This window comes from Malaclemys terrapin, chromosome 20 (assembly GCF_027887155.1).
Source record: "Malaclemys terrapin pileata isolate rMalTer1 chromosome 20, rMalTer1.hap1, whole genome shotgun sequence".
Taxonomy (NCBI): domain Eukaryota; kingdom Metazoa; phylum Chordata; order Testudines; family Emydidae; genus Malaclemys; species Malaclemys terrapin.
Window position 1 is genome coordinate 6,614,010 of NC_071524.1, and position 25,470 is coordinate 6,639,479.

At 46.7% G+C, this 25,470-nt stretch overlaps 1 long non-coding RNA gene across 1 annotated transcript; it reads left to right on the forward strand.

Annotated features, from left to right (window-relative positions):
* Positions 1-545: 545 nt before the first annotated feature.
* LOC128826407 (uncharacterized) lies at positions 546-16,640 on the forward strand. The gene is made up of 3 exons (XR_008442839.1): positions 546-1,295; positions 13,966-14,164; positions 16,587-16,640. It is a non-coding gene; the product is annotated as an uncharacterized LOC128826407 (long non-coding RNA).
* Positions 16,641-25,470: the final 8,830 nt, after the last annotated feature.

The window sequence follows — 25,470 nt, forward strand, 5'->3', positions numbered from 1 at the left end:
TGCTGCCAGGCCTCCCCCTCTCCACTAGCTCCCAATCCCCCAGGTATGGAAGAGGAGCAACCTCCGCCCACTGTTCCCGTTGGGAATCTGTTAGAGGGGCTACTGAGTGCTGTCACGTCCGGTCACTGTTCCCAGTTGGACTCTAATATTGAGCGCACCGGGGCAATATAACTTCCAGTAACTGTTCCAGGTTAGACTCTAATAGAGGGAGCACCGGGGCAACATATCCTCTTGTTCCTCCTCTCCCCCGTTCCCCCCGCGAGCTCAGTTTGTGGCTCTTGGGGGATTGGCGGCGCCCTATAGCCTGCAGCTGCAGTCCGGCAGTGCCAGGGAGCCACCCCGTGGGCCTATCTAGCTGTACTGCCTGCGCTGCCCGTTCCCCAGGGGCTGGGCCAGGCCCTGGCCTGGGAACACCCAGCGCCTGTGTGGGGCCCTGCTCAAGTGCACCAGGGCTTGCAGCAGCCCGGCCAGACCCTCTAGGGCAGGGGTTCTCAAACTGGGGGTCGGGAGGTTATTATATGGGGGGTTGGAAGCTGTCAGCCTCCACCCCAAACCCTGCTTTGCCTCCAGCATTTATTATAGTGTTAAATGTATAAAAACGTTTTTAATTTATAATGGGGGTGGCACTCAGAGGCTTGCGATGTGAAAGGGGTCACCGGTACAAAAGTTTGAGAACCACTGCTCTATGGGCCCAGTCATGTACAGGCCATGCTGCTGCCCTCTGAGCCCAGAGCCCTTGGGAATCACTCTCCACAAAGTCTGCAGCACAAACAAGTGTCCGGGCGCTGTTCATTAGCAGTTGAGGCTCCTAAGGGCACCAAAACAAGCAGCCATCAAAGCTGTGCGGGGAATTGGGGTCAAGTGTTGGCACCATCAACATGACCGGTTGAGCCCCTCTGCAGGGCTTTTCCTTCACAGGTTCAAAGGCAGGAGTGTGTTGTCATCCCTGGATTACAAACTGGGAAACCAAGAACTCTTTCTAACAGCCCTTGACTAGCATGTGGTGTGTGTGATGGAGGCTTTACAGAGCAGGAAGCTACTTCACTGCCTCACCCTGTTTGCTTTTCTTTTTCATTAGCCTTCTCCCTAGGGCAAAGCATAGAAGTACTCGATAAAGACAGAAAATCGCTTGTTTCATAGTAAATCTGCAAATATGTGACCAAAAATCCTCCTTATTTAGAATAATATGGAAACTGACCCTTGAAATTAAAATGAAGACACTGGGTTTGATTGTTAATTATTCCTGCCCTGTCGGCTGTGGTGGGGGAGAGAGGCACATCCATCGCATTAGAAAGGTAAGAATACTGATATTAAAATATGAGTTGTGTGCTTTTATTTGTAGAACAAAAAAAAATGTTAATTATTATTAAGGTGTTTTTTTATCCAACGCGCTTTACAATAGCTAGTTAATTGTACAACAACTTTTGGAAAGATCGTTAAGTGGTCCGCTGACACCCTCAGCAATTTTCAAGTGGTCCCCAAACAAAAAAGTTTGAGAATCACTGAACTATTGGAACAACTTACCAAGGGTTGTAGTGGTGTCTCCTTCACTGGCAATTTTAAAATCAAGATTGGCTGTTTTTCTAAAAGATCTGCTGTCAGAATCATAATGGTCCCTTCTGGCCTTGGAATCTATGAATCTGTGAATGAACCTGTGAAAGACTTTTAAAGACTATTAGACCTTTAATTTTGGAGAAAACAGAAGAGGAGATAAAAAGGTGAAGAAAAATGCTTGAAAATCAGCTCTTGTTTCTTGCCACACAACTTCTAAGGGTGTTTGCAGGAGAAAGAGAAACATCCTTTTCTGATGACTTGAAGTGTCCATCCTAGAAAGGGCTGGAAACTACAGAGAGAGCAGCATCTACAGCAGCAGGACCAGATCTTTTCTTTCTTCTTTTGATTATGTTTCTTTGTCTTTGACCTACGCTGACTGAGATCCAAATCCACTTTGGGACTCGTGTGACGTGAGGGGTTTCCCCTGGAAAAATACTCAGGGCTCAGAGAGGGGGTAGCTCCAGGTTATTACAACAAAGGCAATGCAGATTCTTTGATTAGAGAATGAATTGTCAGTTGCCTCCCTGCCATGCTTTGTGGGGACATTCTATGAATACTTGAGAGTCCCCAACCCAACTCCCCCCAGTGTGCAAACAAGGCCTAGCAGAGCCCCGTGTGATATTGCTAGATACAGGATTGATTTCTGGGAGCTGTAGTCTTTGAGGTTAGAGAACTAGCAGGAAGGGTAAGCGCATCTGTATGTGCTGAGGCCAGGGGCTGCTGCAGCAGCTGCTTCTGGAGCTGTTTGATGTTGGATTTCACTTTTTTGGTCTCGGCCTCCACTGCTCAACAAAGTGGTGACTAGGATGGCTCTCCTACCACTGAATCCACCTGCACCCTTTCTTCAAAGCCTAGGAGAGCTTCCAATTGCTTTTAATGCTTGGATAAGAGTATCTGAGTACGATGTCCTTGCAGCTAATGACAGAGAACTCTCTGAAGTAAGAAAATGTGCTTTGCTTATTTAAGTGCCTTGGAGCAGAAGGGCAGCTATATGTTACACTCTTCCCTTCTGAATAATAAATATGATACAGCACTCTCTGCATTCATTTCTGTGTGTGTCTAAAGTGAATGTGGTAGCTGCATGCTATAAATTCCACCAGCGTGGAAACCAGGGGAATTGACAGATCAGTATATTGCTGCTTTAAGGGAACTGATTGTCACATGTGATTTTTGGCAACATGGCAGATGAAATTATTTGAGATCGGCTCATGGAGAAAACAGCTGTGCCTCGTATTAGAGAACATCTACTGCTTGAACCAGAATTGAAATGGCAGAAAGCTGTAACCATTGCTAATCACATCGAATCAGCAATGGTGGAGGTGAATATAATGAGCTCAGGGAACAGCAGGTGCGATGCAAGCCGTGCAACCACTACATCTGGACTACAACAAGGCAACTGAAAAATTACAAGGGCAATGTAAATGAGAAGTAACATGCCCAGTGATTTCAAAACACACAAGGAAAAGAATGTCACCACTGTGAATGTAACACCCCACTACAGACTACACAGGGATCGGCAACTTTTGGCATGTGGCCTGCCAGGGAAAGCCCCTAGCAGGCTGGGCCAGTTTGTTTACCTGCCGCATCCGCTGCTTTGGCCGATCGCAGCTCCCGCTGGCCGCGGTTCACCATCCAAGGCCAATGGGGGCTGCGGGAAGGGTGGCCAGCATATCCCTCGGGCTGCGCCGCTTCCTGCAGCCCCCATTGGCCTGGGACAGTGAACCGCAGCCAGTGGGAGCCGCAATCAGCCGAACCTGTGGACGCAGCAGGTAAACAAACCAGCCCAGCCAGGCCCGCCAGGGGCTTACCCTGGCAGGCTGTGTGCCAAAGGTTGCCGATCCCTGGACTATACTGGAAAGCTTGCAGAGGGAGCTCAGTGGCCTGCAAAAAGAGCGGACATTTCCCTAAGGTATGCTAAAGCAACCCATCCTAATCAACGAGTACGTGCGCTTACCATGCCAGAGGTAACTTACTGCATTGGGTGTGGATGGAAGCAGCTCCACAGACACTGGATAAAATAACGTGTGCTGTTCATGTCTCTGCAGCAGGAGTGAAGCCCCAGGTGGTGGAAGGAATGTTGAACACTGGCTCAGCAGTTTCTAGACTACCTGAATTGATTTGCTTGCAATACTTTGGACATGTATCAGTTACTGAACTGAGCTTACACCTAGTGTGCTACTTGATGAACCACATCCCTGTGCTTGGTTGACTACCTGCAACCCTGACATTTGATACATAATGTGTACCGGCAGAATTCTGTCCTATGCCTAGGGGTACTGCTATCCTAAACAGCGATTTGTTTCCCTCACTAAACATGTAGGCAGGCAATGGGCACATTGCTTTTACCCCACCTGGCACCACTACAGCACAAACTCTGGTCTCTGCTCTTAACGAGGATGGTACAGAGGAGCCCCAGTGGCTGTGCATTTGGATTTGCTCACGAAATTAAATTTTGACCTCAAGTGACAGCTGTATGACAGAATTTCCCTCTCTACCATTCTCCGTCAGGGATTCTGTAGCACAAGAGGTTAAAAAATTAGTACAAAATGGTGTTATTGAAGAGATTGCATCATCTGAATGAGTCTCACCAATAGTAGTGATAAAGAGAAAGACTGGAGGTGTTTGTCTTAGCATAAATTTAAGGGAGCCTAATAAAGCCATTGTGATTGACAGCTATCCACTCACACATAGAAGAAGCATTGGTGGATCTTTGTGACACAAAGACATTTTCTACTCTCGATCTACAGAATGCATATCACCAAGTTATACTACAGGAGGACAGAGAGATCTCACAGCATTATTACACTTGAGGATCTATTCCACTTGAAACATGCACCATACGGACTTGTATTGGCACCCAGCATTTTCCAAAGAATAATGTCAGTGATTCTGAAGAATCAGCCTGGAGTCCAGTATTATTTGGATGAAATTATTGTGTTTGGGAAGACTTGCGAGGAACATGAAAAACATTTCCATGCAGTACTAAATAGGGTGACCAGACAGCAAGTGTGAAAAATCAGGACAGGGGGTGGGGGTTAATAGGAGCCTATATAAGAAAAAGACCCAAAAATCGGGACGGTCCCTATAAAATCGGGACATCTGGTCACCCTAGTACTAAACCACATCAAAATTGCAGGGCTGAAACTGAATTTCGCCAAATGCCAATTCTGACAAACAGAGTTGTTATTTCTGGGGCACATAATTTTGGAGACTGGATTGAAACCTGACCTGGACCACATCATGGTGGTTAAAAACCACCACCTCCAAGAGACACACAAACCTTACATGCTTTCTTAGTTTTTATGTCATGGTATGCCAAGTTTATTCTGAACAACACTTCAGTCACCGTTACAAACATACTCCAGGGAATCTCGAGCTTGGCCTGGATGACTGTTGCACAAGTTGTTTTGAAACAGTGAAAGATTTGATTGAAAATAGTCCAGCACTTGCATTGTTTGACCCTGCCTCAGACTACAGACTGGGAGCAACACTTACTCAAATCCAGGATGACAACATGGAGGACACTGTTGCATTTGCTTGAAGAACACTTACAGAAGCTGAGAGGAAGTATTCATCTGTTGAAAAGAAAGCACTTGCTTGCTATGGACTATGGAAAAATGGAGAACTTAGCTCTGGGGCCAGACTTTCAAGTCGCATACAGATCATAGCTCTTTGACGACACTGTTAACTTCTAAAGGACTTGGATGAGTGGGAGGCCAGATTGCTAGATGGTCAGCAAGACTACTTTCAGAGTAGCAGCCGTGTTAGTCTGTATCCGCAAAAAGAACAGGAGGCTGTCACCTTCAGCCCCCAACTAAAACCTCTCCAGCGCATCATCAGAGATCTACAACCTATCCTGAAGATGATCCTTTACTCTCACAAATCTTGGGAGACAGACCTATCCTCGCTTACAGACAACCCCCCAACCTAAAGCAAATACTCACCAGCAACCACACATCACTGAACAAAACCACTAACCCAGGAACCTATCCTTGTAACAAACCCCAATGCCAACTCTGTCCACATATCTATTCAAGTGACATCATCATAGGACCTAATCACATCAGCCATACCATCAGTGGCTCGTTCACCTGCACATCTACCAATGTGATATATGCCATCATGTGCCAGCAATGCCCCTCTGCCATGTACATTGGCCAAACCGGACAGTCTCTACGCAAAAGAATTAATGGACACAAATCTGACATCAGGAATCATAATACTCAAAAACCAGTGGGAGAACACTTTAACCTGTCTGGTCATTCAGTGACAGACCTGCGGATGGCTATATTACAACAGAAAAACTTCAAAAACAGACTCCAACGAGAGACTGCTGAGCTGGAATTGATATGCAAACTAGACACAATCAACAAAGGATTGAATAAGGACTGGGAATGGCTGAGCCATTACAAACATTGAATCTATCTCCCCTTGTAAGTATTCTCACACTTCTTTCAACCTGTCTGTACTGGGCTAGCTTGATTATCACTTCAAAAGTTTTTTTTCTCTTACTTAATTGGCCTCTCAGAGTTGGTAAGACAACTCCCACCTGTTCATGCTCTCTGTATGTGTGTATATATATCTCCTCAATATATGTTCCATTCTATATGCATCCAAAGAAGTGGGCTGTAGTCCACGAAAGCTTATGCTCTAATAAATTTGTTAGTCTCTAAGGTGCCACAAGTACTCCTGTTCTTTTAGCAAGGACCTAGGGGTCACAGTGGACGAGAAGCTGGATATGAGTCAACAGTGTGCTCTTGTTGCCAAGAAGGCTAACGGCATTTTGGGCTGTATAAGTAGGGGCATTGCCAGCAGATCGAGGAACGTGACCGTTCCCCTTTATTCGACATTGGTGAGGCCTCATCTGGAATACTGTGTCCAGTTTTGGGCTCCACACTACAAGAAGGATGTGGAAAAATTGGAAAGAGTCCAACAGAGGGCAACAAAAATGATTAGGGGTCTGGAGCACATGACTTATGAGGAGAGGCTGAGGGAACTGGGATTGTTTAGTCTCCAGAAGAGAAGACTGAGGGGGGATTTGATAGCAGCCTTCAACTACCTGAAGGGGGGTTCCAAAGAGGATGGAGCTCGGCTGTTCTCAGTGGTGGCATGTGACAGAACAAGGAGCAATCATCTCATGTTGCAGTGGGGAGGTCTAGGTTGGATATTAGGAAAAACTATTTCACTAGGAGGGTGGTGAAGCACTGGAATGCGTTACCTAGGGAGGTGGTAGAATCTCCATCCATAGAGGTTTGTAAGGCCCAGCTTGACAAAGCCCTGGCTGGGATGATTTAATTGGGGATTGGTCCTGCTTTGAGCAGGGGGTTGGACTAGCTGACCTTCTGAAGACTCTTCCAACTCTAATCTTCTACGATTCTATGACACTTTAACATTACATGTAGAAAATAATCATGTATTACAATCAAATTGATTGAGAAATTGAACAATTCCATAGAAGTTTGAAAGACAGTCTGGAGACAGCTATGCTGGAAAGAAAAGTGTGGACAACCTTCACTACGATTACTTTTAAATCTACAGGGCTACACGCCATGCCACAACACAAAAGTCACCTGCTGAATTATTGCACGGTAGAGAGATGCATGCTAAATTAAACATTGCTGGATTACATGGGCCTATATCTGATATATCATTGCTGCCGGATATCAGACAAACAGTTCAATGAAAACCACAAAAATATAAGATGCAGATAAATGCTGTGGGGTCAGAGAACTGAAATTCAAATGTGGCTTGTTTATAGAAGTATGAAAACCTGGAATGTTAGGAAAAGGAGAACCCAGGTTCACTTCCCCACTGAAAATTGTTTCTAAAAAGGACTATGACACTCCGTACCTCAGAGTAGCACTCTGGAACTCCCATCATCAACTCCCAACATTCATCACTGTCATAGAATTATGATATGTTTTGTACGAAGTTTGCCTTGAGAGGTATCATGTTAAAAGTCTTGATCTGTTGAACATTAATATCCTGTTGGATTGTATGTGCTATCATGGTATAGGAAGTTATGAAGTTTTGCTATGTATGTGTTACTGAAATATGTTGTGAGGTTGGGAACACCCACAACCAACCTTTCAGGTGCAACAATGGAGGAGGCAGACAGGGGTTAATGGCTCATCAACACCCATCAAGGAAAGGATCTCAGAAACTGTATACAATGGAAACTTCTCAGAGAGAACACGTAGACAATGGAGACTGCTTGACCAATGGAGACTACCTGATCCCCACACCACAGCAAAGGATTTTTCCAACAAGCTGGAAGAAACTATAAAAGAGGGGAAGTGACATCATCACTTGGCCTCACTCCCCCCCACAACTCAACACCTGGAAACATGTTTGGAGGACAAAGACTTTGTATGTGGGAGGGTGGTTTCAGGCTGGAAAAGAGTCCCAGCCTGTGTATTGAGGAACTATACTATCCTGTTTAGTTTATAGAACTCAGATTGTGAATTTACTTTTATTTCTTAGGTAACCAACTTTGATCTCTACATTCGCTACCTATAATCACTTAAAATCTATCTTTCTGTAGTTTATATTTTACCTAAAATAGTGTGGTTTGGTTGAAGTGCTTGGGAAATCTCAGCTCAGTTTACATCGAAGCAGGGCCAGTCTGGGTAATGAACTTATTCTGGTTAGGCTTCTGACCAGGGCAAGATGGTACAGCTCTGCGGTGCAAGGCTGGGGAGCTGGGGGGAATTGGCTGGGGAGCTGGGGCGGGAATTGGCTGGAGCCTCCCTATTGTTGGTTCATGAATGACTGGGAGAAGCATTCATGTAACTCAGCTGGGTGTGTTGCTGTCTATGGATGGCTGTGTAAGGGTAGTGCCTGCCAGGGGTATGTGGCTTGACACAGCATCACAGTGTGAGGGGCACCCCATGTTGGAGGGACAGAGGGCTCAGTGGTCCCACAGTCCATGTTGCACCCCAGGGACCCCGTCACAAGGACCTCACGCTTACAAGCTGTCAGATGGTCAGTCTGGAGCACTATTCATCTTGCCCCTGCTTACTAAGACATAGTGCAATGTTTCAGACTATCTAACTAGCCCTTTGCTGCTGACAATACAGGATAACTGACAGGATATTGGGCCTGACAAATATGCTGTCAGAGTCTTACAGCCAACTGTATTGGCTAGAGACTGTGTTCTGTAATTATTAAAGGAACAGTCTTCTATTATAACTAGAATTCTAATTACAGTTACATAACTACTTCTTAGTTATTGTTTATTTGCTAATTACATTATTTATGTTTATTATAGTAGCAGGTTATTGGATTAGTATTACTGCCGTAAGATTGAGTTTGTTCTAAGACGAGGGAAATGTGGTGTTGTTAGATCCAGCATTGATTGCTGAGAGCTGTAGTCTTTGTTTAGAAGCCAACAGGAAACAGGAAGTGTAAATATGGGTGTTGCTTCATTGTTGTCGTAATAAACCTTGTTGGATTTCACCCTTTTGGTCTCAGCTTCCACTGCTCAGCAAAGAATGAGATAATATTCAGTTAGGTAATAAATACACCATGATCTCCCCAGGCAGAGCTGCCAAGCAGCTCCTGGTGCCTTTTCACAATGAGGCTGCCAGAATGTGACTTAGGGCTTTCCTACACTAGGGGGGCTACAGTGGCACTCTAGCTATGCCGCTGCAACCCCATAGTGCAGATGCAGACTAAAGCGATGGCAGGGTTTTCCCATTGCTGTAGGTAATCCACCTTCCCAAGCAACAGGAGCTAGCTCAATAGAAGCACTCTATTGTAATTCTTCACACCTCTGAGTGACATAGCTGTGTCAATCTACATTTTAAGTGTAGACCAGGCCTTAGAGCCTCTGGCCTTCTCTACATGGGAAAGTTGTATCAGTTTAAATTAAATTGGTTTTTAATCCAGTTTATTTAGATGAGTGCAAACTCCTATGTGGACGCTCCTACATCCGTTTAAAGCTGGGGTCTCAAACTCAATTTACCTTAGAGCCACTGCCAGTCCTCAAATCCTCCCAGTGGGCCACTAGTGTCACTGAAGATGGTGCTCAGAAAAGAAAACATTTATATTGTATTTTTTTATTTTGAGTTTCTTAGAAATAATAAAACTGTTATGCAACTTTTTACAATTCTTCGCCTGCCAGAGAGTTTTTAGTGTTTTCCAGACACCTGGCAATGCTTCAGTTGTGTCAGTTTGTTGATGTTTGGCCTCAGTGACTGTGCAGTTGAAACCTTCAGGATTGCAGCAAGGTGTGCATCAGATAGTTGTGTTTGGTATTTTGACTTGTTTATATTCATTGTGGAAAAACGTGATGCTGCCTCGATGGCTGACTCTGCCCGGCAACTAATGATGCTGCCTCCATGGCTGATTCTGCCCAGCAACTAATGATGCTGCCTCCATGGCTGACTCTGCCCAGCCATTAGTGATGGTATCTCTGTCCCTCTCCCCCAGCCAATGGAAGCTGCAGGGGCCGCGCCTGCAGCAAACATTGCTGGCAGCGTGTCTGCATGCGTTTCTCCTCCGCAGGCCGCAGTGGGGAGGTTCTTGGGCCACAGATGGCCCGCAGGCTGGGACCTTGAGACCCCTGGTTTAAAGGCAGCTATCACTGGTTTAGTTAAACCTGTTCCAAACTGAGTTAAAATAAACGATAAAACAAAAGGCCTCTCTTACACAAAAATCAGTTTCATGTGGCTTTTTGCACCAGTTTAACTATATGGTTTTCAACTTACACCTTGTGTTAAATCACTGCAGCTTCACAAGGTCTTTGTTTAGCAACGTAGTCACGAAAACCTGCAGCAACCCATGGTGCTACAGCCCAGGTCTACCCTAGGAGTTTGTTCCTAGTAGCTATGCCAGAGTACACTGTCTTCAGATGTTGATAGATATTTGGCTGTGTGTGTGTTCTTTCAGCGTGCTTTCCAGCTCTGCGCAGATAGCAGAGACAGCAGGCTGTGATTGAACCACCCAATAAATTCACAGACTCAGTTTTCAGCAAAGGTACTTGGTCAGGTTTATTGCTGACGAGGCATGGTACTAATGCCCTGGCTCAATGGTTACAGGTACACTAACACATGTATGCCTGTGGCAATGGACCAGCTCAGTGAATGGCCCCGACTTTCCATTTTCCCCTCAGCCAGACAAAGACACCCTCTCTGAGATACATCTTTATACACAGATACAAACAAGTTACTCATTACTCCTGATGTACCAGGGTGCCACCGTCTGACGTATTAGAGTGCCACCCATTGATGTATCCAGGAGCCACCCATTACCTTGTACATGTTGGTTCAATCAAAAAATCTCTATCCATCATGCTGTCATCTTGACTTTTTCCTTAAGATGGGTCAGCATGTTCCTGTTCTCTTTGGGGAACGTGTTTGCTATCCAGATGTTTTGGTGCCACCTTTCTGGAATGTGTTTGCATATATTTGTGCCTAACACTACTTAGGAATGTGTGTTTCTGCAATATCAGCCCTATTCTTGCCAGATTCTGTCTGCTTGCAAGCAGGCAAAACCCGACTTTGCTTCTTTGCTTTATATCAACAAAACTACTTTAGTTCAGGTTAGGGTGACCAGACAGTGAAAAATCGGGACGGGGGTGGGGTGTAATAGGAGCCCATATAAGAAAAAGATCCAAAAATCAGGACTGTCCCTATAAAATCGGGACATCTGGTCACCCTAATTCAGGCCTCAGGCCTCACACCAGGCCTCTGATACAAGGGCTTATGTTTCAGGCCCTCTTCTGACTACATAAACTATACCAGCAAAACGGTCCTGATGGTTTATACCGGCAAAGTGACTTTGTACCACCTTATTTCACCCACCCTGAGCAAATCAAGTTTTACGGGGAATGGTCACAGCTTTGCCAGTATAACCGTATTTACACTAGGGGTATCTTGCTTTCTAGCATTCCCAGGCAACTGAGAGTATCTTCCTTATGAGTGTGCTACAGAATTCAGGAAACAGAGCAGGACCAGGGATATAAAGTTTAAACCAGAACTCTCGTTATAACATGACAAGATGGCTCCTACAAACTTTCAGCATACAGCCTCTGCGTGTATCTACTTCATGTGAGAGACCCCTGATAATGGGAGGCCTTCTGGTGATTAAACAACTAATTTTAAAGAGACTATAAATACAATATACTGCTGCATCACCCTTGCTTCATTCTTTAAACTTGTCCCAATAAATAACTGAACTTCTCAAACAAACAGGCCAGAGGCATGAGTAGAGAATTACAGCACTGAGTGCTGTTAAATCTTCATCTGCGTGGGTCTGAGACTGTTAACGCTTAAGCTGCTGGCACTTATTTTTACCACTGGCGCAATCTGTCATCTCTATGGGGGGAGGGATAGCTCAGTGGTTTGAGCATTGGCCTGCAAACCCAGGGTTATGAGTTCAATCCTTGAGGGGGTCACTTAGGGATCTGGGGCAAAATCAGTACTTGGTCCTGCTAGTGAAGGCAGGGGGCTGGACTCCATGATCTTTTAAGGTCCCTTCCAGTTCTAGGAGATAGGATATCTCCATTAATTTATTTTATTTTTATTTATTTATGTCATCTCTGTAGACAATTGTCATACGAATCCTGGTCGCAAATGTGTGTGTGAGACAGAGAGCGCGGGGGCGGGGGGGGGGGGGAGGCAATAGGCCGCATGTCCTCCCCTTCCTTACTAAGGCTGTGGAGTAACTGCTCACCTGCTACTGCAACTTGGCACTTAAGGTTTCTAATCCTCAGCCCCTCATACATTCCATAGAGTCATAGATGTTAAGGCCAGAAGGCACTTTTATGATCATTTAATCTGACCCTCTGTATGACACAGGCCAGAGAATTTCTCCCAGTGATTCCTACATCCAGCCCAGTAACTTATGGGTGAGCTAGAGCAATTATTTATTAATTTATTTATTTTTAAGGAAGAGACTTACAATTCTGATTGAAGGACTACAGGAGATGGAGACTCCACCATGTCCCTTGTTCCAGTGATTTAAGTACACACATGGTGAAAAATTTGCACCATATTTTGTCTGGCTTCAACTTCCTGCCACTAGAATAATTATTTCCTGGAGCTCACAGCCAGTTTAGTTGGGCTGCTCGCTCTGTTCAATGATACGCCTTATCATTTTATCCTGGATGTCTGGAATGTGTTTTACAAAAAAGTAACTGTTGTGCTATAAAGGAAGCCCATGATATGCAGGGGGTTAGATGAGATGCTCTAAAGGTCTCTTCTGGCCATAAAGTCTACTAATTTTGGAAAAACTGAGTGTAGCATTGGGAGCAGCCTCTGATGTTTTACTGTCTATCCGGCTTGCTTCCTAGAATGAACACACATTGAGTGGGGTGATCCACAGAGAGCAGCTCAAACCTTCAAAGTGTTAGGCCAGCAGCAGGACATTAGCACTTCAGGGGATGGGTAGGTGTGGTAGTGACATCACAAAGGCCTTTTGCAGGACCTGAGCCTATTGGTCAAAGGTGGTAGGGAGGTGGTGACCTCACAGAGAGATGCTGACATCAGCGAGGCAGGACGGAGCACAGGGCCAGGGAAACCTCAGGGACCCCTGTGGCTTTGCTTCAGCAAGTCTCCCTCTCGAGGTCTCTCATTCAGGACTGAGAGAGTATTAAGGTTCACGGACGTGAGCGCGAGGAGGAGCCTTTTTCGAGTTTTCTCCTTTCCTTTTACTGATTTTACTAGAAAACAGACATACCTGTTGAGAAGGTAAGAGCCTCGGAGAGGTTTGTAACCTGTTCAGTCTGATCCACCTGGTGCCAGCTGAGTTCCAGGCATGGAAAACATTAGTTCAAGGTGGCAGAATTTTATAGCCCACCTGGGATTTTGTCCCGTGGAATCACTGGGGACATTAGGGTTTGTCCTTTTCGTTTTACCTTTCCTCCATCCCTCCTTCCTTTCGCTTCATCTCTTACTTCTTTTGTCCTTTCTCCTGTTCCCCTCCCACCACCAGGAGTGGTGAGTGTGTGTGTGTGTGTGTGTTGCATGTTGCGGGGGGTGCTCTGCATCTCCCATTGTGGGAGGTCCGCCCAAGAAAGTGGGGTTGAAATAGTCTTCAGACAGTGATCCCTACCAGTGACCTGGGCCTTCCTTTGGGCTCTCTGGTGAGAACTCTCAGCCTCCCGCCCCTCAGTCTCTACCCTGATTGGTTGAGCAGGGGGTTATTGACAGGGAGGAGACTCAGGTCCTTGTTGTTCTCTTTTAAGAACAAGTAAATAAATCATAACCAGTCATCTGTTTGACGAATTTTGCTGCTTCTCTACATTAATTGTCTCTGCGCAGTTCATGAACTGTTGTCGGTCTGGAGCTCATTAGAGAGCACTTTATTCAGGCTCTGGCTTTGGCAGGGATGGGGAGGGACCAAAAAGGCTGGTTAGTGAGAGGCTGCCTTGACCCCGACTCACGCCTGCTCCCCGCTCGGTTCCAGGCTGTCCAGGCTCCTGAGGAAGTTCAGGAAGAAGGCTCTGCAGGTGGCCCCAGAGCCTGAGGGAAGCAGCTGCCATCTTCCCCAGGAGCAAAGCGGCTTCTCCGTCCCTGCTGGCGGGGAAGGAGCTCCCCGCCGAGCGAGGAGGTGGAAGTGCCCAGCCTTCTGGCAGAGGAAAGCCACTCCTGGCGCAGGCGCTGAGGTGAGAGAGCCACCGGCCAGGCCGAAATGGAGCTGGCCCAGTATGCGGCTGGTGAGGCAGGACCCAGCCCACAAGGGGAGCCGGGCAGGGTGGCTCTGGGGCTTGTTGTGTGGGAAGCACCGGCCCCAAGAGCCCAGCCCTGATTCTCAGCAGGAGGCATCGCCCTGCCTAGTCCCTGAGGACCTTCCAGCCTCCCCAGGGCAGGAGGTGGAGGATCCCTGTCGCAGCACCAGCAGCTCGGCACACTCCCCAGGGGACAGCAGCAGCACTGGGACTCAGGCAGCAGTGAGGCTGATGGGCGCTGCTGCTTTGTTCCAGGTGAGGCACCAGGCTGGGCTCAGGGAGGGGTGAGGAGGGGGCTGTGAACACCCTGGGCCACGCACTCGACCAGTACTATGGGGGCGGGTCCCCAGCCCAGGTGTCTGGTCTGAGCCACGTGAACCCCACTGACACTAGATGCTGCGATCCTGTGGCTTAGCATTAGTGTCTGGGATGACTTGGGGCAAGATCTCAACCTCCCCGCAACCCACTTCACTGCTGCCAGAATCCCTCCTGCCCCTCCTGCTAGAGCCGCCTCCCTGCCCAACCTGGGTGGGGGTGGAGAAGAGGGTTCTGAGAACTTGAGCTATGGTTTGGAGGTGGATCAGCTGTCAAGGGCACTGAGGGGGAGGTGGCAGGAACTCACCCTACAAGGAGGGGGTGTTACCAGATGTGCCCATTTCTTTGGGGTATGCTGATTTATTCGGGTTACTCTTCTGGGGAAGGGGGTTCTGTAATTCTATCAATGTACTGCTTGTGTCACTTGTTTTTTCATATGAAGCTCTACTTCTCCCTTCTGCAAGTCCCCTCCCAGTGGAGCTATCCTGCAGGACCTAGGCTCCCTAGGGCTGGGTTACTCCAGCCCCAGAACCGGATGAACACCCACACACCCACACATACATTAACAGAGCAAGTGTGAGCAGACCGGGTCAATCAGCACTGTCAAGCTGACCCCTTATATGTCTCTGGACTCACTGGGCTGGATGAAGCAGCACTTTCAAGCTACCTCTCCTTATATGCCCCTGGGCTCCATGGACTGGGTCAAGCAGCACTTTCAAGCTGTTACCCTTATGCGTCCCAGATTCAGCACGTCTCTAACCCCACTCCCCCAACACAATTGTACTGGCAGTAACCTACTTGATGAGCAAACCCCACAGTATTTTGGGCACTGCAGGGATCTTTAGTTTAGGTAAAAGAAGCGTTGCTGTAGAGTGAATGGGGGAAGCTAAAAACACAAACGAGTAAAATTCAGCAACAGAGAGAGAAGCAACCAAGTTAACCATAAAAGTTATTTATTGAATAATAGTGATAACTACACAAGGAGAGCTAAACCAACATAACATACATTATTAAAGGTTAATACCTAAGGTAGAAAGGAAAACACAGAGAGAGGAAGAGGGGGGATCTCACCCACTCCATGAGGCTTGAACTGGTCGCAGTTCCCAGGTGATGGTGGTTGCAGAGGGTCCTGAATGTAGGAGACAGGCAGAGCCGCCAGCACGATCAGCCAGGAGAAGTTGGAGTTCCAGTGGAACTGATGCATAGTTTGGATCTAAGCATCAGAACCCTGACTACAGAGTGAGTAGGGTTTTTTGTAGAGAAATTGCAGTTGTTCAAGGGAGAACACTAGATTTGTTTATAGGTAAACTGATGACTCAAGGGGTTTCTTTAGACTAGACAATAGGAACTGATCACTCTTGGCTATGGGTGGTGTTTTCTTCCAGGGAGCTCACAATGCAACTAGGCTACTTCAGTATTTGGATATCAATTAAGGATTCATTAATAGAATTGGTCTGATAATTGCTGAGCCGGGTGAGTGCAGCCATAGGTTCATTAGCATCTGGAGCAGAGATTCCCATGATGCAGTGCTTCTCTGCTTTTTCTGGTCCCAGAGTTCTCTGTGGTTCTCTGTTCTCCATTCTGTATGTAAATTGAGATGTCTTCCTGTCTCATCTTTCATGCAGATGAGGCTAGGGGAGTTGTCTCTGCTCTCCATTCTGTATGCTAATGGAGATGTCTTTATCTTGTCACCCTTGTCAGGAGGGGTCTAGGTGTGTCACCCAATGCCCTTCACTGCTCTCTGCAAGTTTTTTCCTCTGATGGGTTTTAGTTTAAGCAGAGGTGGTGGTGGGGGGTATCTTTCATGAGTCAGGCTGGAGACTGCACCCTGGTTCCCCAAGAACACAGAGGTGTCTGGTATCAGGGAGTTGGCACTAGAGGTTACTAGAAAGGACAATAAGACTCCATTCTGGGGTTCAGGAGGTGAATTCATCCCTCAGTGGTGGGCAGGTGCTGGGTGGAAATACTGCCGTTCCAGGTGCCCTTAATTCCCCCTGATTCCTCGGGGCGTTTGAGTCTCTGACAGGTTCTCGTTCCCTTGCAGCAGGAGGACGTCACGGCCAAAGTGATGAACCAGCTCCGCATGATCCGGCACTTACGCCAGGTGCCTGAGACACTGAAGGGGCTGTGCCTCTGAGGCCATCAGCAACTCCCGCTCCCTGCTGCAGGTACTGCTCTGGCTCACTGTAAATGGGGAGCTAGTGAAAGGGGAAATGGAGCCCCCTGGCACTCACTAAAAGGGAAAGTGGTGCATTCTCCATCTCTTGATGTCACTGAATGAAGACTAGATGCCTTTCTGGAATGTGTTTTCCAAAAAAATAACTGTTGTGCTATACAGGAAGCCCATGATATGCAGGGGGTTAGATGAGATGCTCTAAAGGTCTCTTCTGGCCATAAAGTCTACTAATTTTGTTAAAAGTGAGTGTAGCGTTGGGAGCAGCCTCTGATGTTTTACTGTCTATCAGGCTTGCTTCCTAGAATGAAGACGCATTAAGTTGGGTGATCCACAGGGAGTATGTCAAACCTTCAAAGTGTCCGGTCAGCGGCAGGACATTAGCACTTCAGGGGCGGGGTGTATGTGGCAGTGACATCACAAAGGCCTTTTGCAGGACCTCAGCCTATTGGTCAAAGGTGGTAGGGAGGTGGTGACCTCACAGAGAGATGCTGACATCAGCCAGGCAGGATAGGGGCGCAGAGCCAGGAAAACCTCGTAGACCCCTGTGGCTTAGCTTCAGCAATTCTCCTTCTCGAGGTCTCTCTTTGAGAGAGTATTAGGATTCACGTAGGTGAGTGCGAGGAGGAACCTCTTTCGAGTTTTCCCCTTTCCTTTTACTGATTTTACTAGAAAACAGACGTCCCTGTTAAGAAGGTCAGAGCCTCGGAGATGTTTGTAACCTGTTCAGTCTGATCCACCTGGTGCCAGCTGAATTTTAGGCATGGAAAACACTAGTTCAAGGTGGCAGAATTTTATAGTCCACCTGGGATTTTGTCCCGTGGAATCACTGGGGACATTAGGGTTTGTCCTTTTTGTTTTACCTTTTCCTCCATCCCTCCTTCCTTTCTCTTCATCTCTTACTTCTTTTGTCCTTTCTCCTGTTCCCCTCCCACCACCAGGAGTGGGGTGTGTGTGTTGCTGGGGGTGCTCTTCACCTCCCCTTGTGGGAAGTTCATCCAAAACTGTGGGGTTGAAATAGTGCTTGGACTCCACTGACACTAGATGCTGCCATCCTGTGGCTTAGCATTAGTGTCTGGGATGACTTGGGGCAAGATCTCAATCTCCCCGCAACCCACTTCACTGCTGCCAGAATCCCTCCTGCCCCTCCTGCTAGAGCCGCCTCCCTGCCTAACCTGAGTGGGGGTGGAGAAGAGAGTTCTGATAACTTGGGCTGTGGTTTGGAGGTGGAACAGCTGTCAAGGGCACTGAGGGGGAGGTAGCAGGAGCTCACCCTACAAGGAGCGGGGTTGGCACTGGAGGTTAGTAGAAAGGACAAGAAGACTCCATTCTGGGGTTCAGGAGGTGAATTCATCCCTCAGTGGTGGGCAGGTGCTGGGTGGAAATACTGCTGGTTCCAGGTGCCCTTAATTCCCCCTGATTCCTCGGGGCGTTTGAGTCTCTGACAGGTTGTCGTTCCCTTGCAGCAGGAGGACGTCACGGCCAAAGTGATGCATCAGCTGCGCATCATCCGGCACTTGCGCCAGGTGCCGGAGACACTGCAGGGGTTGTGCCTCTGAGGCCTTCAGCAACTCCTGCTCCCTGCTGCAGGTATTGCTCTGGCTCACTGTAAATGGGGAGCTAGTGGAAGGGGAAATGAAACCCCCTGGCACTCACTAAAAGGGAAAGTGGTGGATTCTCCATCTCTTGATGTCATTGAATGAAGACTAGATGCCTTTCTGGAATGTGTGTGCCCAAAAAGTAACTATTGTAGAATCATAGAATCATAGAATATCAGAGTTGGAAGGGACCTCAAGAGGTCATCTAGTCCAACCCCCTGCTCAAAGCAGGACCAATTCCCAGCTAAATCATCCCAGCCAGTGCTTTGTCAAGCCGGGCCTTAAAAACCTCCAAGGAAGGAGACTCCACCACCTCCCTAGGTAACGCATTCCAGTGTTTCACCACCGTCCTAGTGAAATAGTTTTTCCTGATATCCAACCTGGACCTCCCCCACTGCAACTTGAGACCATTACTGTACTATACAGGAAGCCTATGATATGCATGGGGTTAGATGAGATGCTCTAAAGGTCTCTTCTGGCCATAAAGTCTCCTAATTTTGGAAACACTGAGTGTAGCATTGGGAGCAGCCTCTGATGTTTTACTGTCTAGCCGGCTTGCTTCCTAGAATGAAGACGCATTGAGTGGGGTGATCCACAGAGAGTAGCTCAAACCTTCAAAGTGTCAGGCCAGCAGCAGGACATTAGCACTTCCGGGGATGGGTGGGTGTGGCAGTGACATCACAAAGGCCTTTTGCAGGACCTCAGCCTACTGGTCAAAGGTGTTAGGGAGGTGGTGACCTCACAGAGAGATGCTGACATCAGCAAGGCGGGACAGGGGCGCAGAGCCAGGGAAACCTCAGAGACCCCTGTGGCTTTGCTTCAGCAAGTCTCCTTCTCGAGGTCTCTCTTTGAGGACTGAGAGAGTATTAGGGTTCACGTATGTGAGTGCGAGAAGGAGCCTCTTTCGAGTTTTCTCCTTTCCTTTTACTGATTTTACTAGAAAACAGACGTCCCTGTTTAGAAGGTAAGAGCCTCCAAGAGGTTTTGGAACCTACTCAGTCTGATCCATCTGGTGCCAGCTGAATTCTAGGCATGGAAAACACTAGTTTAAGGTGGCAGAATTTTATTCCCTCCCTGGGATTTTGTCCCGTAGAATCACTGGGGACATTAGGGTTTGTCCTTTTCGTTTACCTTTTCCTCCATCCCTCCTTCCTTTCTCTTCATCTCTTACTTCTTTTGTCCTTTCTCCTGTTCCCCTCCCACCACCAGGAGTGGGGTGTGTGTGTTGCTGGGGGTGCTCTTCACCTCCCCTTGTTGGGAGTTCATCCAAAACTGTGGGGTTGAAATAGTGCTTGGACTCCACTGACACTAGATGCTGCCATCCTGTGGCTTAGCATTAGTGTCTGGGATGACTTGGGGCAAGATCTCAACCTCCCCGCAACCCACTTCACTGCTGCCAGAATCCCTCCTGCCCCTCCTGCTAGAGCCGCCTCCCTGCCTAACCTGGGTGGGGGTGGAGAAGAGTGTTTTGATAACTTGAGCTGTGATTTGGAGGTGGAACAGCTGTCAAGGGCACTGAGCGGGAGGTAGCAGGAGCTCACCCTAGAAGGAGGTGGGTTGGCACTGGAGGTTACTAGAAAGGACAAGAAGACTCCATTCTGGGGTTCAGGAGGTGAATTCATCCCTCAATGGTGGGCAGGTGCAGGGTGGAAATACTGCTGGTTCCAGGTGGCCTTAATTCCCCCTGATTCCTCGGGGTGTTTGAGTCTCTGACAGGTTCTCGTTCCCTTGCAGCAGGAGGACGTCATGGCCAAAGTGATGCACCAGCTCCGCATCATCCGGCACTTGCGCCAGGTACCTGAGACACTGCAGGGGTTGTGCCTCTGAGGCCTTCAGCAACTCGCGCTCCCTGCTGCAGGTACTGCTGTGGCTCACTGTAAATGGGGAGCTAGTGGAAGGGGAAATGGAGCCCCCTGGCACTCACTAAAAGGGAAAGTGGTGGATTCTCCATCTCTTGATGTCATTTAATGAAGACTAGATGCCTTTCTGGAATGTGTGTGCCCAAAAAGTAACTATTGTACTATACAGGAAGCCTATGATATGCAGGGGGTTAGATGAGATGCTCTAAAGGTCTCTTCTGGCCATAAAGTCTCCTAATTTTGGAAACACTGAGTGTGGCATTGGGAGCAGCCTCTGATGTTTTACTGTCTATCCGGCTTGCTTCCTAGAATGAAGACGCATTGAGTGGGGTGATCCACAGAGAGCAGCTCAAACCTTCAAAGTGTCAGGCCAGCAGCAGGACATTAGCACTTCAGGGTTTGGTTGGGTGTGGCAGTGATATCACAAAGGCCTTTTGCAAGACGTCAGCCTATTGGTCAAAGGTGTTAGGGAGGTGGTGACCTCACAGAGAGATGCTGACATCAGCCAGGCAGGATACGGGCACAGAGCCAGGAAAACCTCGTAGACCCCTGTGGCTTTGCTTCATCAAGTCTCCTTCTCGAGGTCTCTCTTTGAGGACTGAGAGAGTATTAGGGTTCACATATGTGAGTACGAGCAGGAGTCTCTTTCGAGTTTTCTCCTTTCCTTTTACTGATTTTACTAGAAAACAGACGTCCCTGTTGAGAAGGTAAGAGCCTCGGAGAGGTTTGTAACCTGTTAAGTCTGATCCACCTGGTGCCAGCTGAATTCTAGGCATGGAAAACACTAGTTTAAGGTGGCAGAATTTTGTAGTCCACCTGGGATTTTGTCCCGTGGAATCACTGGGGACATTAGGGTTTGTCCTTTTCGTTTTACCTTTTCCTCTATTCCTCCTTCGTTTCTCTTAATCTCTTACTTCTTTTGTCCTTTCTCCTGTTCCCCTCCCACCACCAGGAGTGGTGTGTGTGTGTGTGTGTGTGTGTGTGTGTGTGTGTGTGTGTGTGTGTGTGTGTGTGTTGCTGGGGGTGCTCTTCACCTCCCCTTGTGGGAAGTTGATCCAAAACTAAATGGAAGGGTAAACAAAAATAGATCTGTGACTAGGGTTTTTGATTTCAAAAGGGCTAACTTTAAAAAATTAAGGAAATTAGATAGGGAAGTGGATTGGACTGAAGAACTTGTGGATCTAAAGGCGGAGAAGGCCTGGAATTACTTCAAGTCAAAGTTGCAGAAACTATCAGAAGCCTGCATCCCAAGAAAGGGGGGAAAATTCATAGGCAGGAGTTGTAGACCAAGTTGGATGAGCAAGCATCTCAGAGAGATGATTAAGAAAAAGCAGAAAGCCTACAAGGTGTGCAAGATGGGAGTGATCAGCAAGGAAAGCTACCTTACTGAGGTCAGAACATGTAGGGACAAAGTGAGAAAAGCTGAAAGCCATGTAGAGTTGGACCTTGCAAAGGGAATTCAAACCAATAGTAAAAGGTTTTATAGCCATATAAATCAGAAGAAAATAAAGAAAGAAGAAGTGGGACCACTAAACACTGAGGATGGAGTGGAGGTTAAGGATAATCTAGGCATGGCCCAATATCTAAACAAATACTTTGCCTCAGTCTTTAAGAGGCTAATGAGGAGCTTAGAGATAATGGTAGGGTGACAAATGGGAATGAGGATATGGAGGTAGATATTACCACATCCGAGTTAGAAGCCAAACTCGAACAGTTTAATGGGACTAAATTGGGGGGGCCCAGATAATCTTCATCCAAGAATATTAAAGGAACTGGCACATGAAATTGCAAACCCATTAGCAAAAAATGTTAATGAATCAGTAAACTCAGGGGTTGTGCCATATGACTGGAGAATTGCTAACATAGTTCCTAGCTTTAAGAAAGGGGAAAAAAAGTGATCCAGGTAACTACAGGCCTGTTAGTTTGACATCTGTAGTATGCAAGGTCTCAGAAAATGTTTTGAAGGAGAAAGTAGTTAAGGACATTGAGGTCAATGGTAATTGGGACAAAATACAACATGGCTTTACAAAATGTAGATTGTGCCAAACCAACCTGATCTCCTTCTTTGAGAAGGTCACAGATTTTTTAGACAAAGGAAACGCAGTGGATCTAATTTACCTCGATTTCAGTAAGGCATTTGATACGGTTCCACATGGGGAATTATTAGCTAAATTGGAAAAGATGAGGATCAATATGAAAATTGAAAGGTGGATAAGGAACTGGTTAAAGGGGAGACTACAACGGGTCGTACTGAAAGGTGAACTGTCAGGCTGGAGGGAGGTTACTAGTGGAGTTCTTATATTATGGGAACAAGTAAATAACTTTTCCTTATTCACTTTCTTCACATCACTCATGATTTCATATACCTCTATCATATCCCCCCATAGTCTCCTCTTTTCCAAGCTGAAAAGTCCTAGCCTCTTGAATCTCTCCTCATATGAGACCCCTTCCAAACCTCTAATCATTTTAATTGCCCTTCTCTGAACCTTTTCTAATGCCAGTATATCTTTTTTGAGATGAGGAGACCACATCTGTACACAGTATTCAAGATGTGGGTGTACCATGGATTTATATAAGGGCAATAAGATATTCTCCGTCTTATTCTCTATCCCCTTTTTAATGATTCCTAACATCCTGTTTGCTTTTTTGACTGCCGCTGCACACTGCGTGGAAGTCTTCAGAGAACTATCCACGATGACGTCAAGATCTTTTTCCTGATTCGTTGTAGCTAAATTAGCCCCCATCATATTGTATGTATAGTTGGGATTATTTTTCCCAATGTACATTACTTTACGTTGTCCACATTACATTTCATTTGCCATTTTGTTGCCCAATCACTTAGTTTTGTGAGATCTTTTTGAAGTTCTTCACAGTCTGCTTTGGTCTTAACTATCTTGAGCACTTTAGTATCATCTGCAAACTTTGCCACCTCACTTTTTACCCCTTTCTCCAGATCATTTATGAATAAGTTGAATAACATTGGTCCTAGGACTGACCCTTGGGGAACACCACTAGTTACCCCTCTCCATTCTGAAAATTTACCATTTATTCCTACCCTTTGTTCCCTGTCTTTTAACCAGTTCTCAATCCATGAAAGGATCTTCCCTCTTATCCCATGACAACTTAATTTACATAAGACCCTTTGGTGAGGGACCTTGTCAAAGGCTTTCTGGAAATCTAAGTACACTATGTCCACTGGATCCCCCTTGTCCACATGTTTGTTGACCCCTTCAAAGAACTCTAATAGATTAGGAAGACATGATTTCCCTTTACCTAAACTATGTTGACTTTTGCCCAACAATTTATGTTCTTCTATGTGTCTGACAATTTTATTCTTTACAATTGTTTCAACTAATTTGCCCGGTACTGACATTAGACTTACTGGTCTGTAATTGCCGGGATCACCAATAGTGCCCTTTTTAAATATTGGCGTTACATTAGCTATCTTCCAGTCATGGATACAGAAGCTGATTTAAAGGACAGGTTACAAACCATAATTAGTAGTTCCGCAATTTCACATCTGAGTTCTTTCAGAACTCTTGGGTGAATGCCATCTGGTCCCAGTGACTTATCAGTTAATTCCAAAACCTCCTCTAGTAACACCGCAATCTGTGACAATTCATGAGATTTGTCACCTACAAATGCTGGCTGAGGTTTGGGAATGGCTGGAAGGTGAAAAGAGACAGATTCCTATGACAAATAAGGCACAAATATTCAACAGCGAGGATGATTGACCACAGGAAGAAGCTACCAAGGAAAGTGGTGGATTCTCCATCTCTTGATGTCATTTAATAAAGACTAGATGCCTTTCCGGAATGTATTTGCCCCAACAGTAGCTATTGTGGTAGACAGGAGGCCTGTGATATGCAGGGGGTCAGATTAGATGCTCTAACTGTCTCTTCTGCCCATAAAGTCTACTCATTTCTGAGAAACCGAGTGTAGTATTGGGAGCAGCCTCTGATGTTTTACTGTCTAGCCGGCTTGCTTCCTAGAATGAACACTTATTGAGCGGGGTGATCCACAGAGAGTAGCTCAAACCTCCAAAGGGTCTGGCCTGTGGCAGGACATTAACACTGCAGGGGAGGAGTGGGTGTGGCAGTGACATCACAAAGGCCTTTTGCAGGACCTCAGCCTATTGGTCAAAGGTGCTGGGGAGGTGGTGACCTCACAGAGAGATGCTGACATCAGCCAGGCAGGACAGGGGCGCAGGGCCAGGGAAACCTCAGAGTCCCCTGTAGCTTTGCTTCAGCAAGTCTCCTTCTCGAGGTCTCTCTTTGAGGACTGAGAGAGTATTTAGGTTCACGTACATGAGCGCCAGGAGGAACCTCTTTTGAGTTTTCTCTTTTCTTTTTCCTGATTTTACTAGAAAACAGACGTCCCTGTTTAGAAGGTAAGAGCCTCCGAGAGGTTTGGAACCTGTTCAGTCTGATGCATCTGGCGCCAGCTGAATTCTAGGCATGGAAAACACTAGCTTAAGGTGGTCGAATTTTATTCCCCACCTGGGATTTTGTCCCTTAGAATCACTGGGGACATTAAGGTTTGTCCTTTTTATTTTACCTTTTCCTCCATCCCTCTCTCCTTTCTCTTCATCTCTTACGTCTTCTGTCCTTTCCTCTGTTCCCCTCCCACCACCAGGAGGACTCTGTGTGTGTGTCGTGGGGGGTGCTCTGCAATGGGAACAGGGACAATTCTCCAACTTTGGGCAGTCGAGAGCCTGGGTGAGATAAGGGCCCTTTGTGAAGGAGAAAGGGGAGTTTCACGGTGTTGAGCACCAAGGAATTCTAAACTTTGCTAAAACATCTAGTCTGCAGAAACCAGAAATGGTCGGGGCCACATTGTAACCATTGTCTCTTTTAAAGCCCATTGAGGGATGTGAGTCCCACCCTTTTAGGTATCTGGGGTGCTGGGAGAAGAGAAGAGGTGCCTGTCTCCATTTTATGGCTTCAACAAACTAAGTGCTGTGCCCCAGTTCTCGTCAGAGATCCCTGAAAAAGAACGTCTTCCCATTCATTAACATACCTGGAAAGATACTGGAACTCCTTATTAAACAATCAGTTTGTCAGCACTTACAGGACAATTTGGTTCTTAGGACTAGTGAGCATGGACTTGTCAAGAACAAATCATTCCAAACCAATCCTAGCTCCTTCTTTGGCAGGGTTACGGGCCTAGTGGAGGTGGGTAAACAGTAGATGTGGTCCATCTTGGTGTTAATAAGGACATTCTCACAAACAAACTAGGGAGATGTGGTCTAGATGCAATTAGTATAATATGTGTGCACAGATGGTTGCAAGCCCGTAC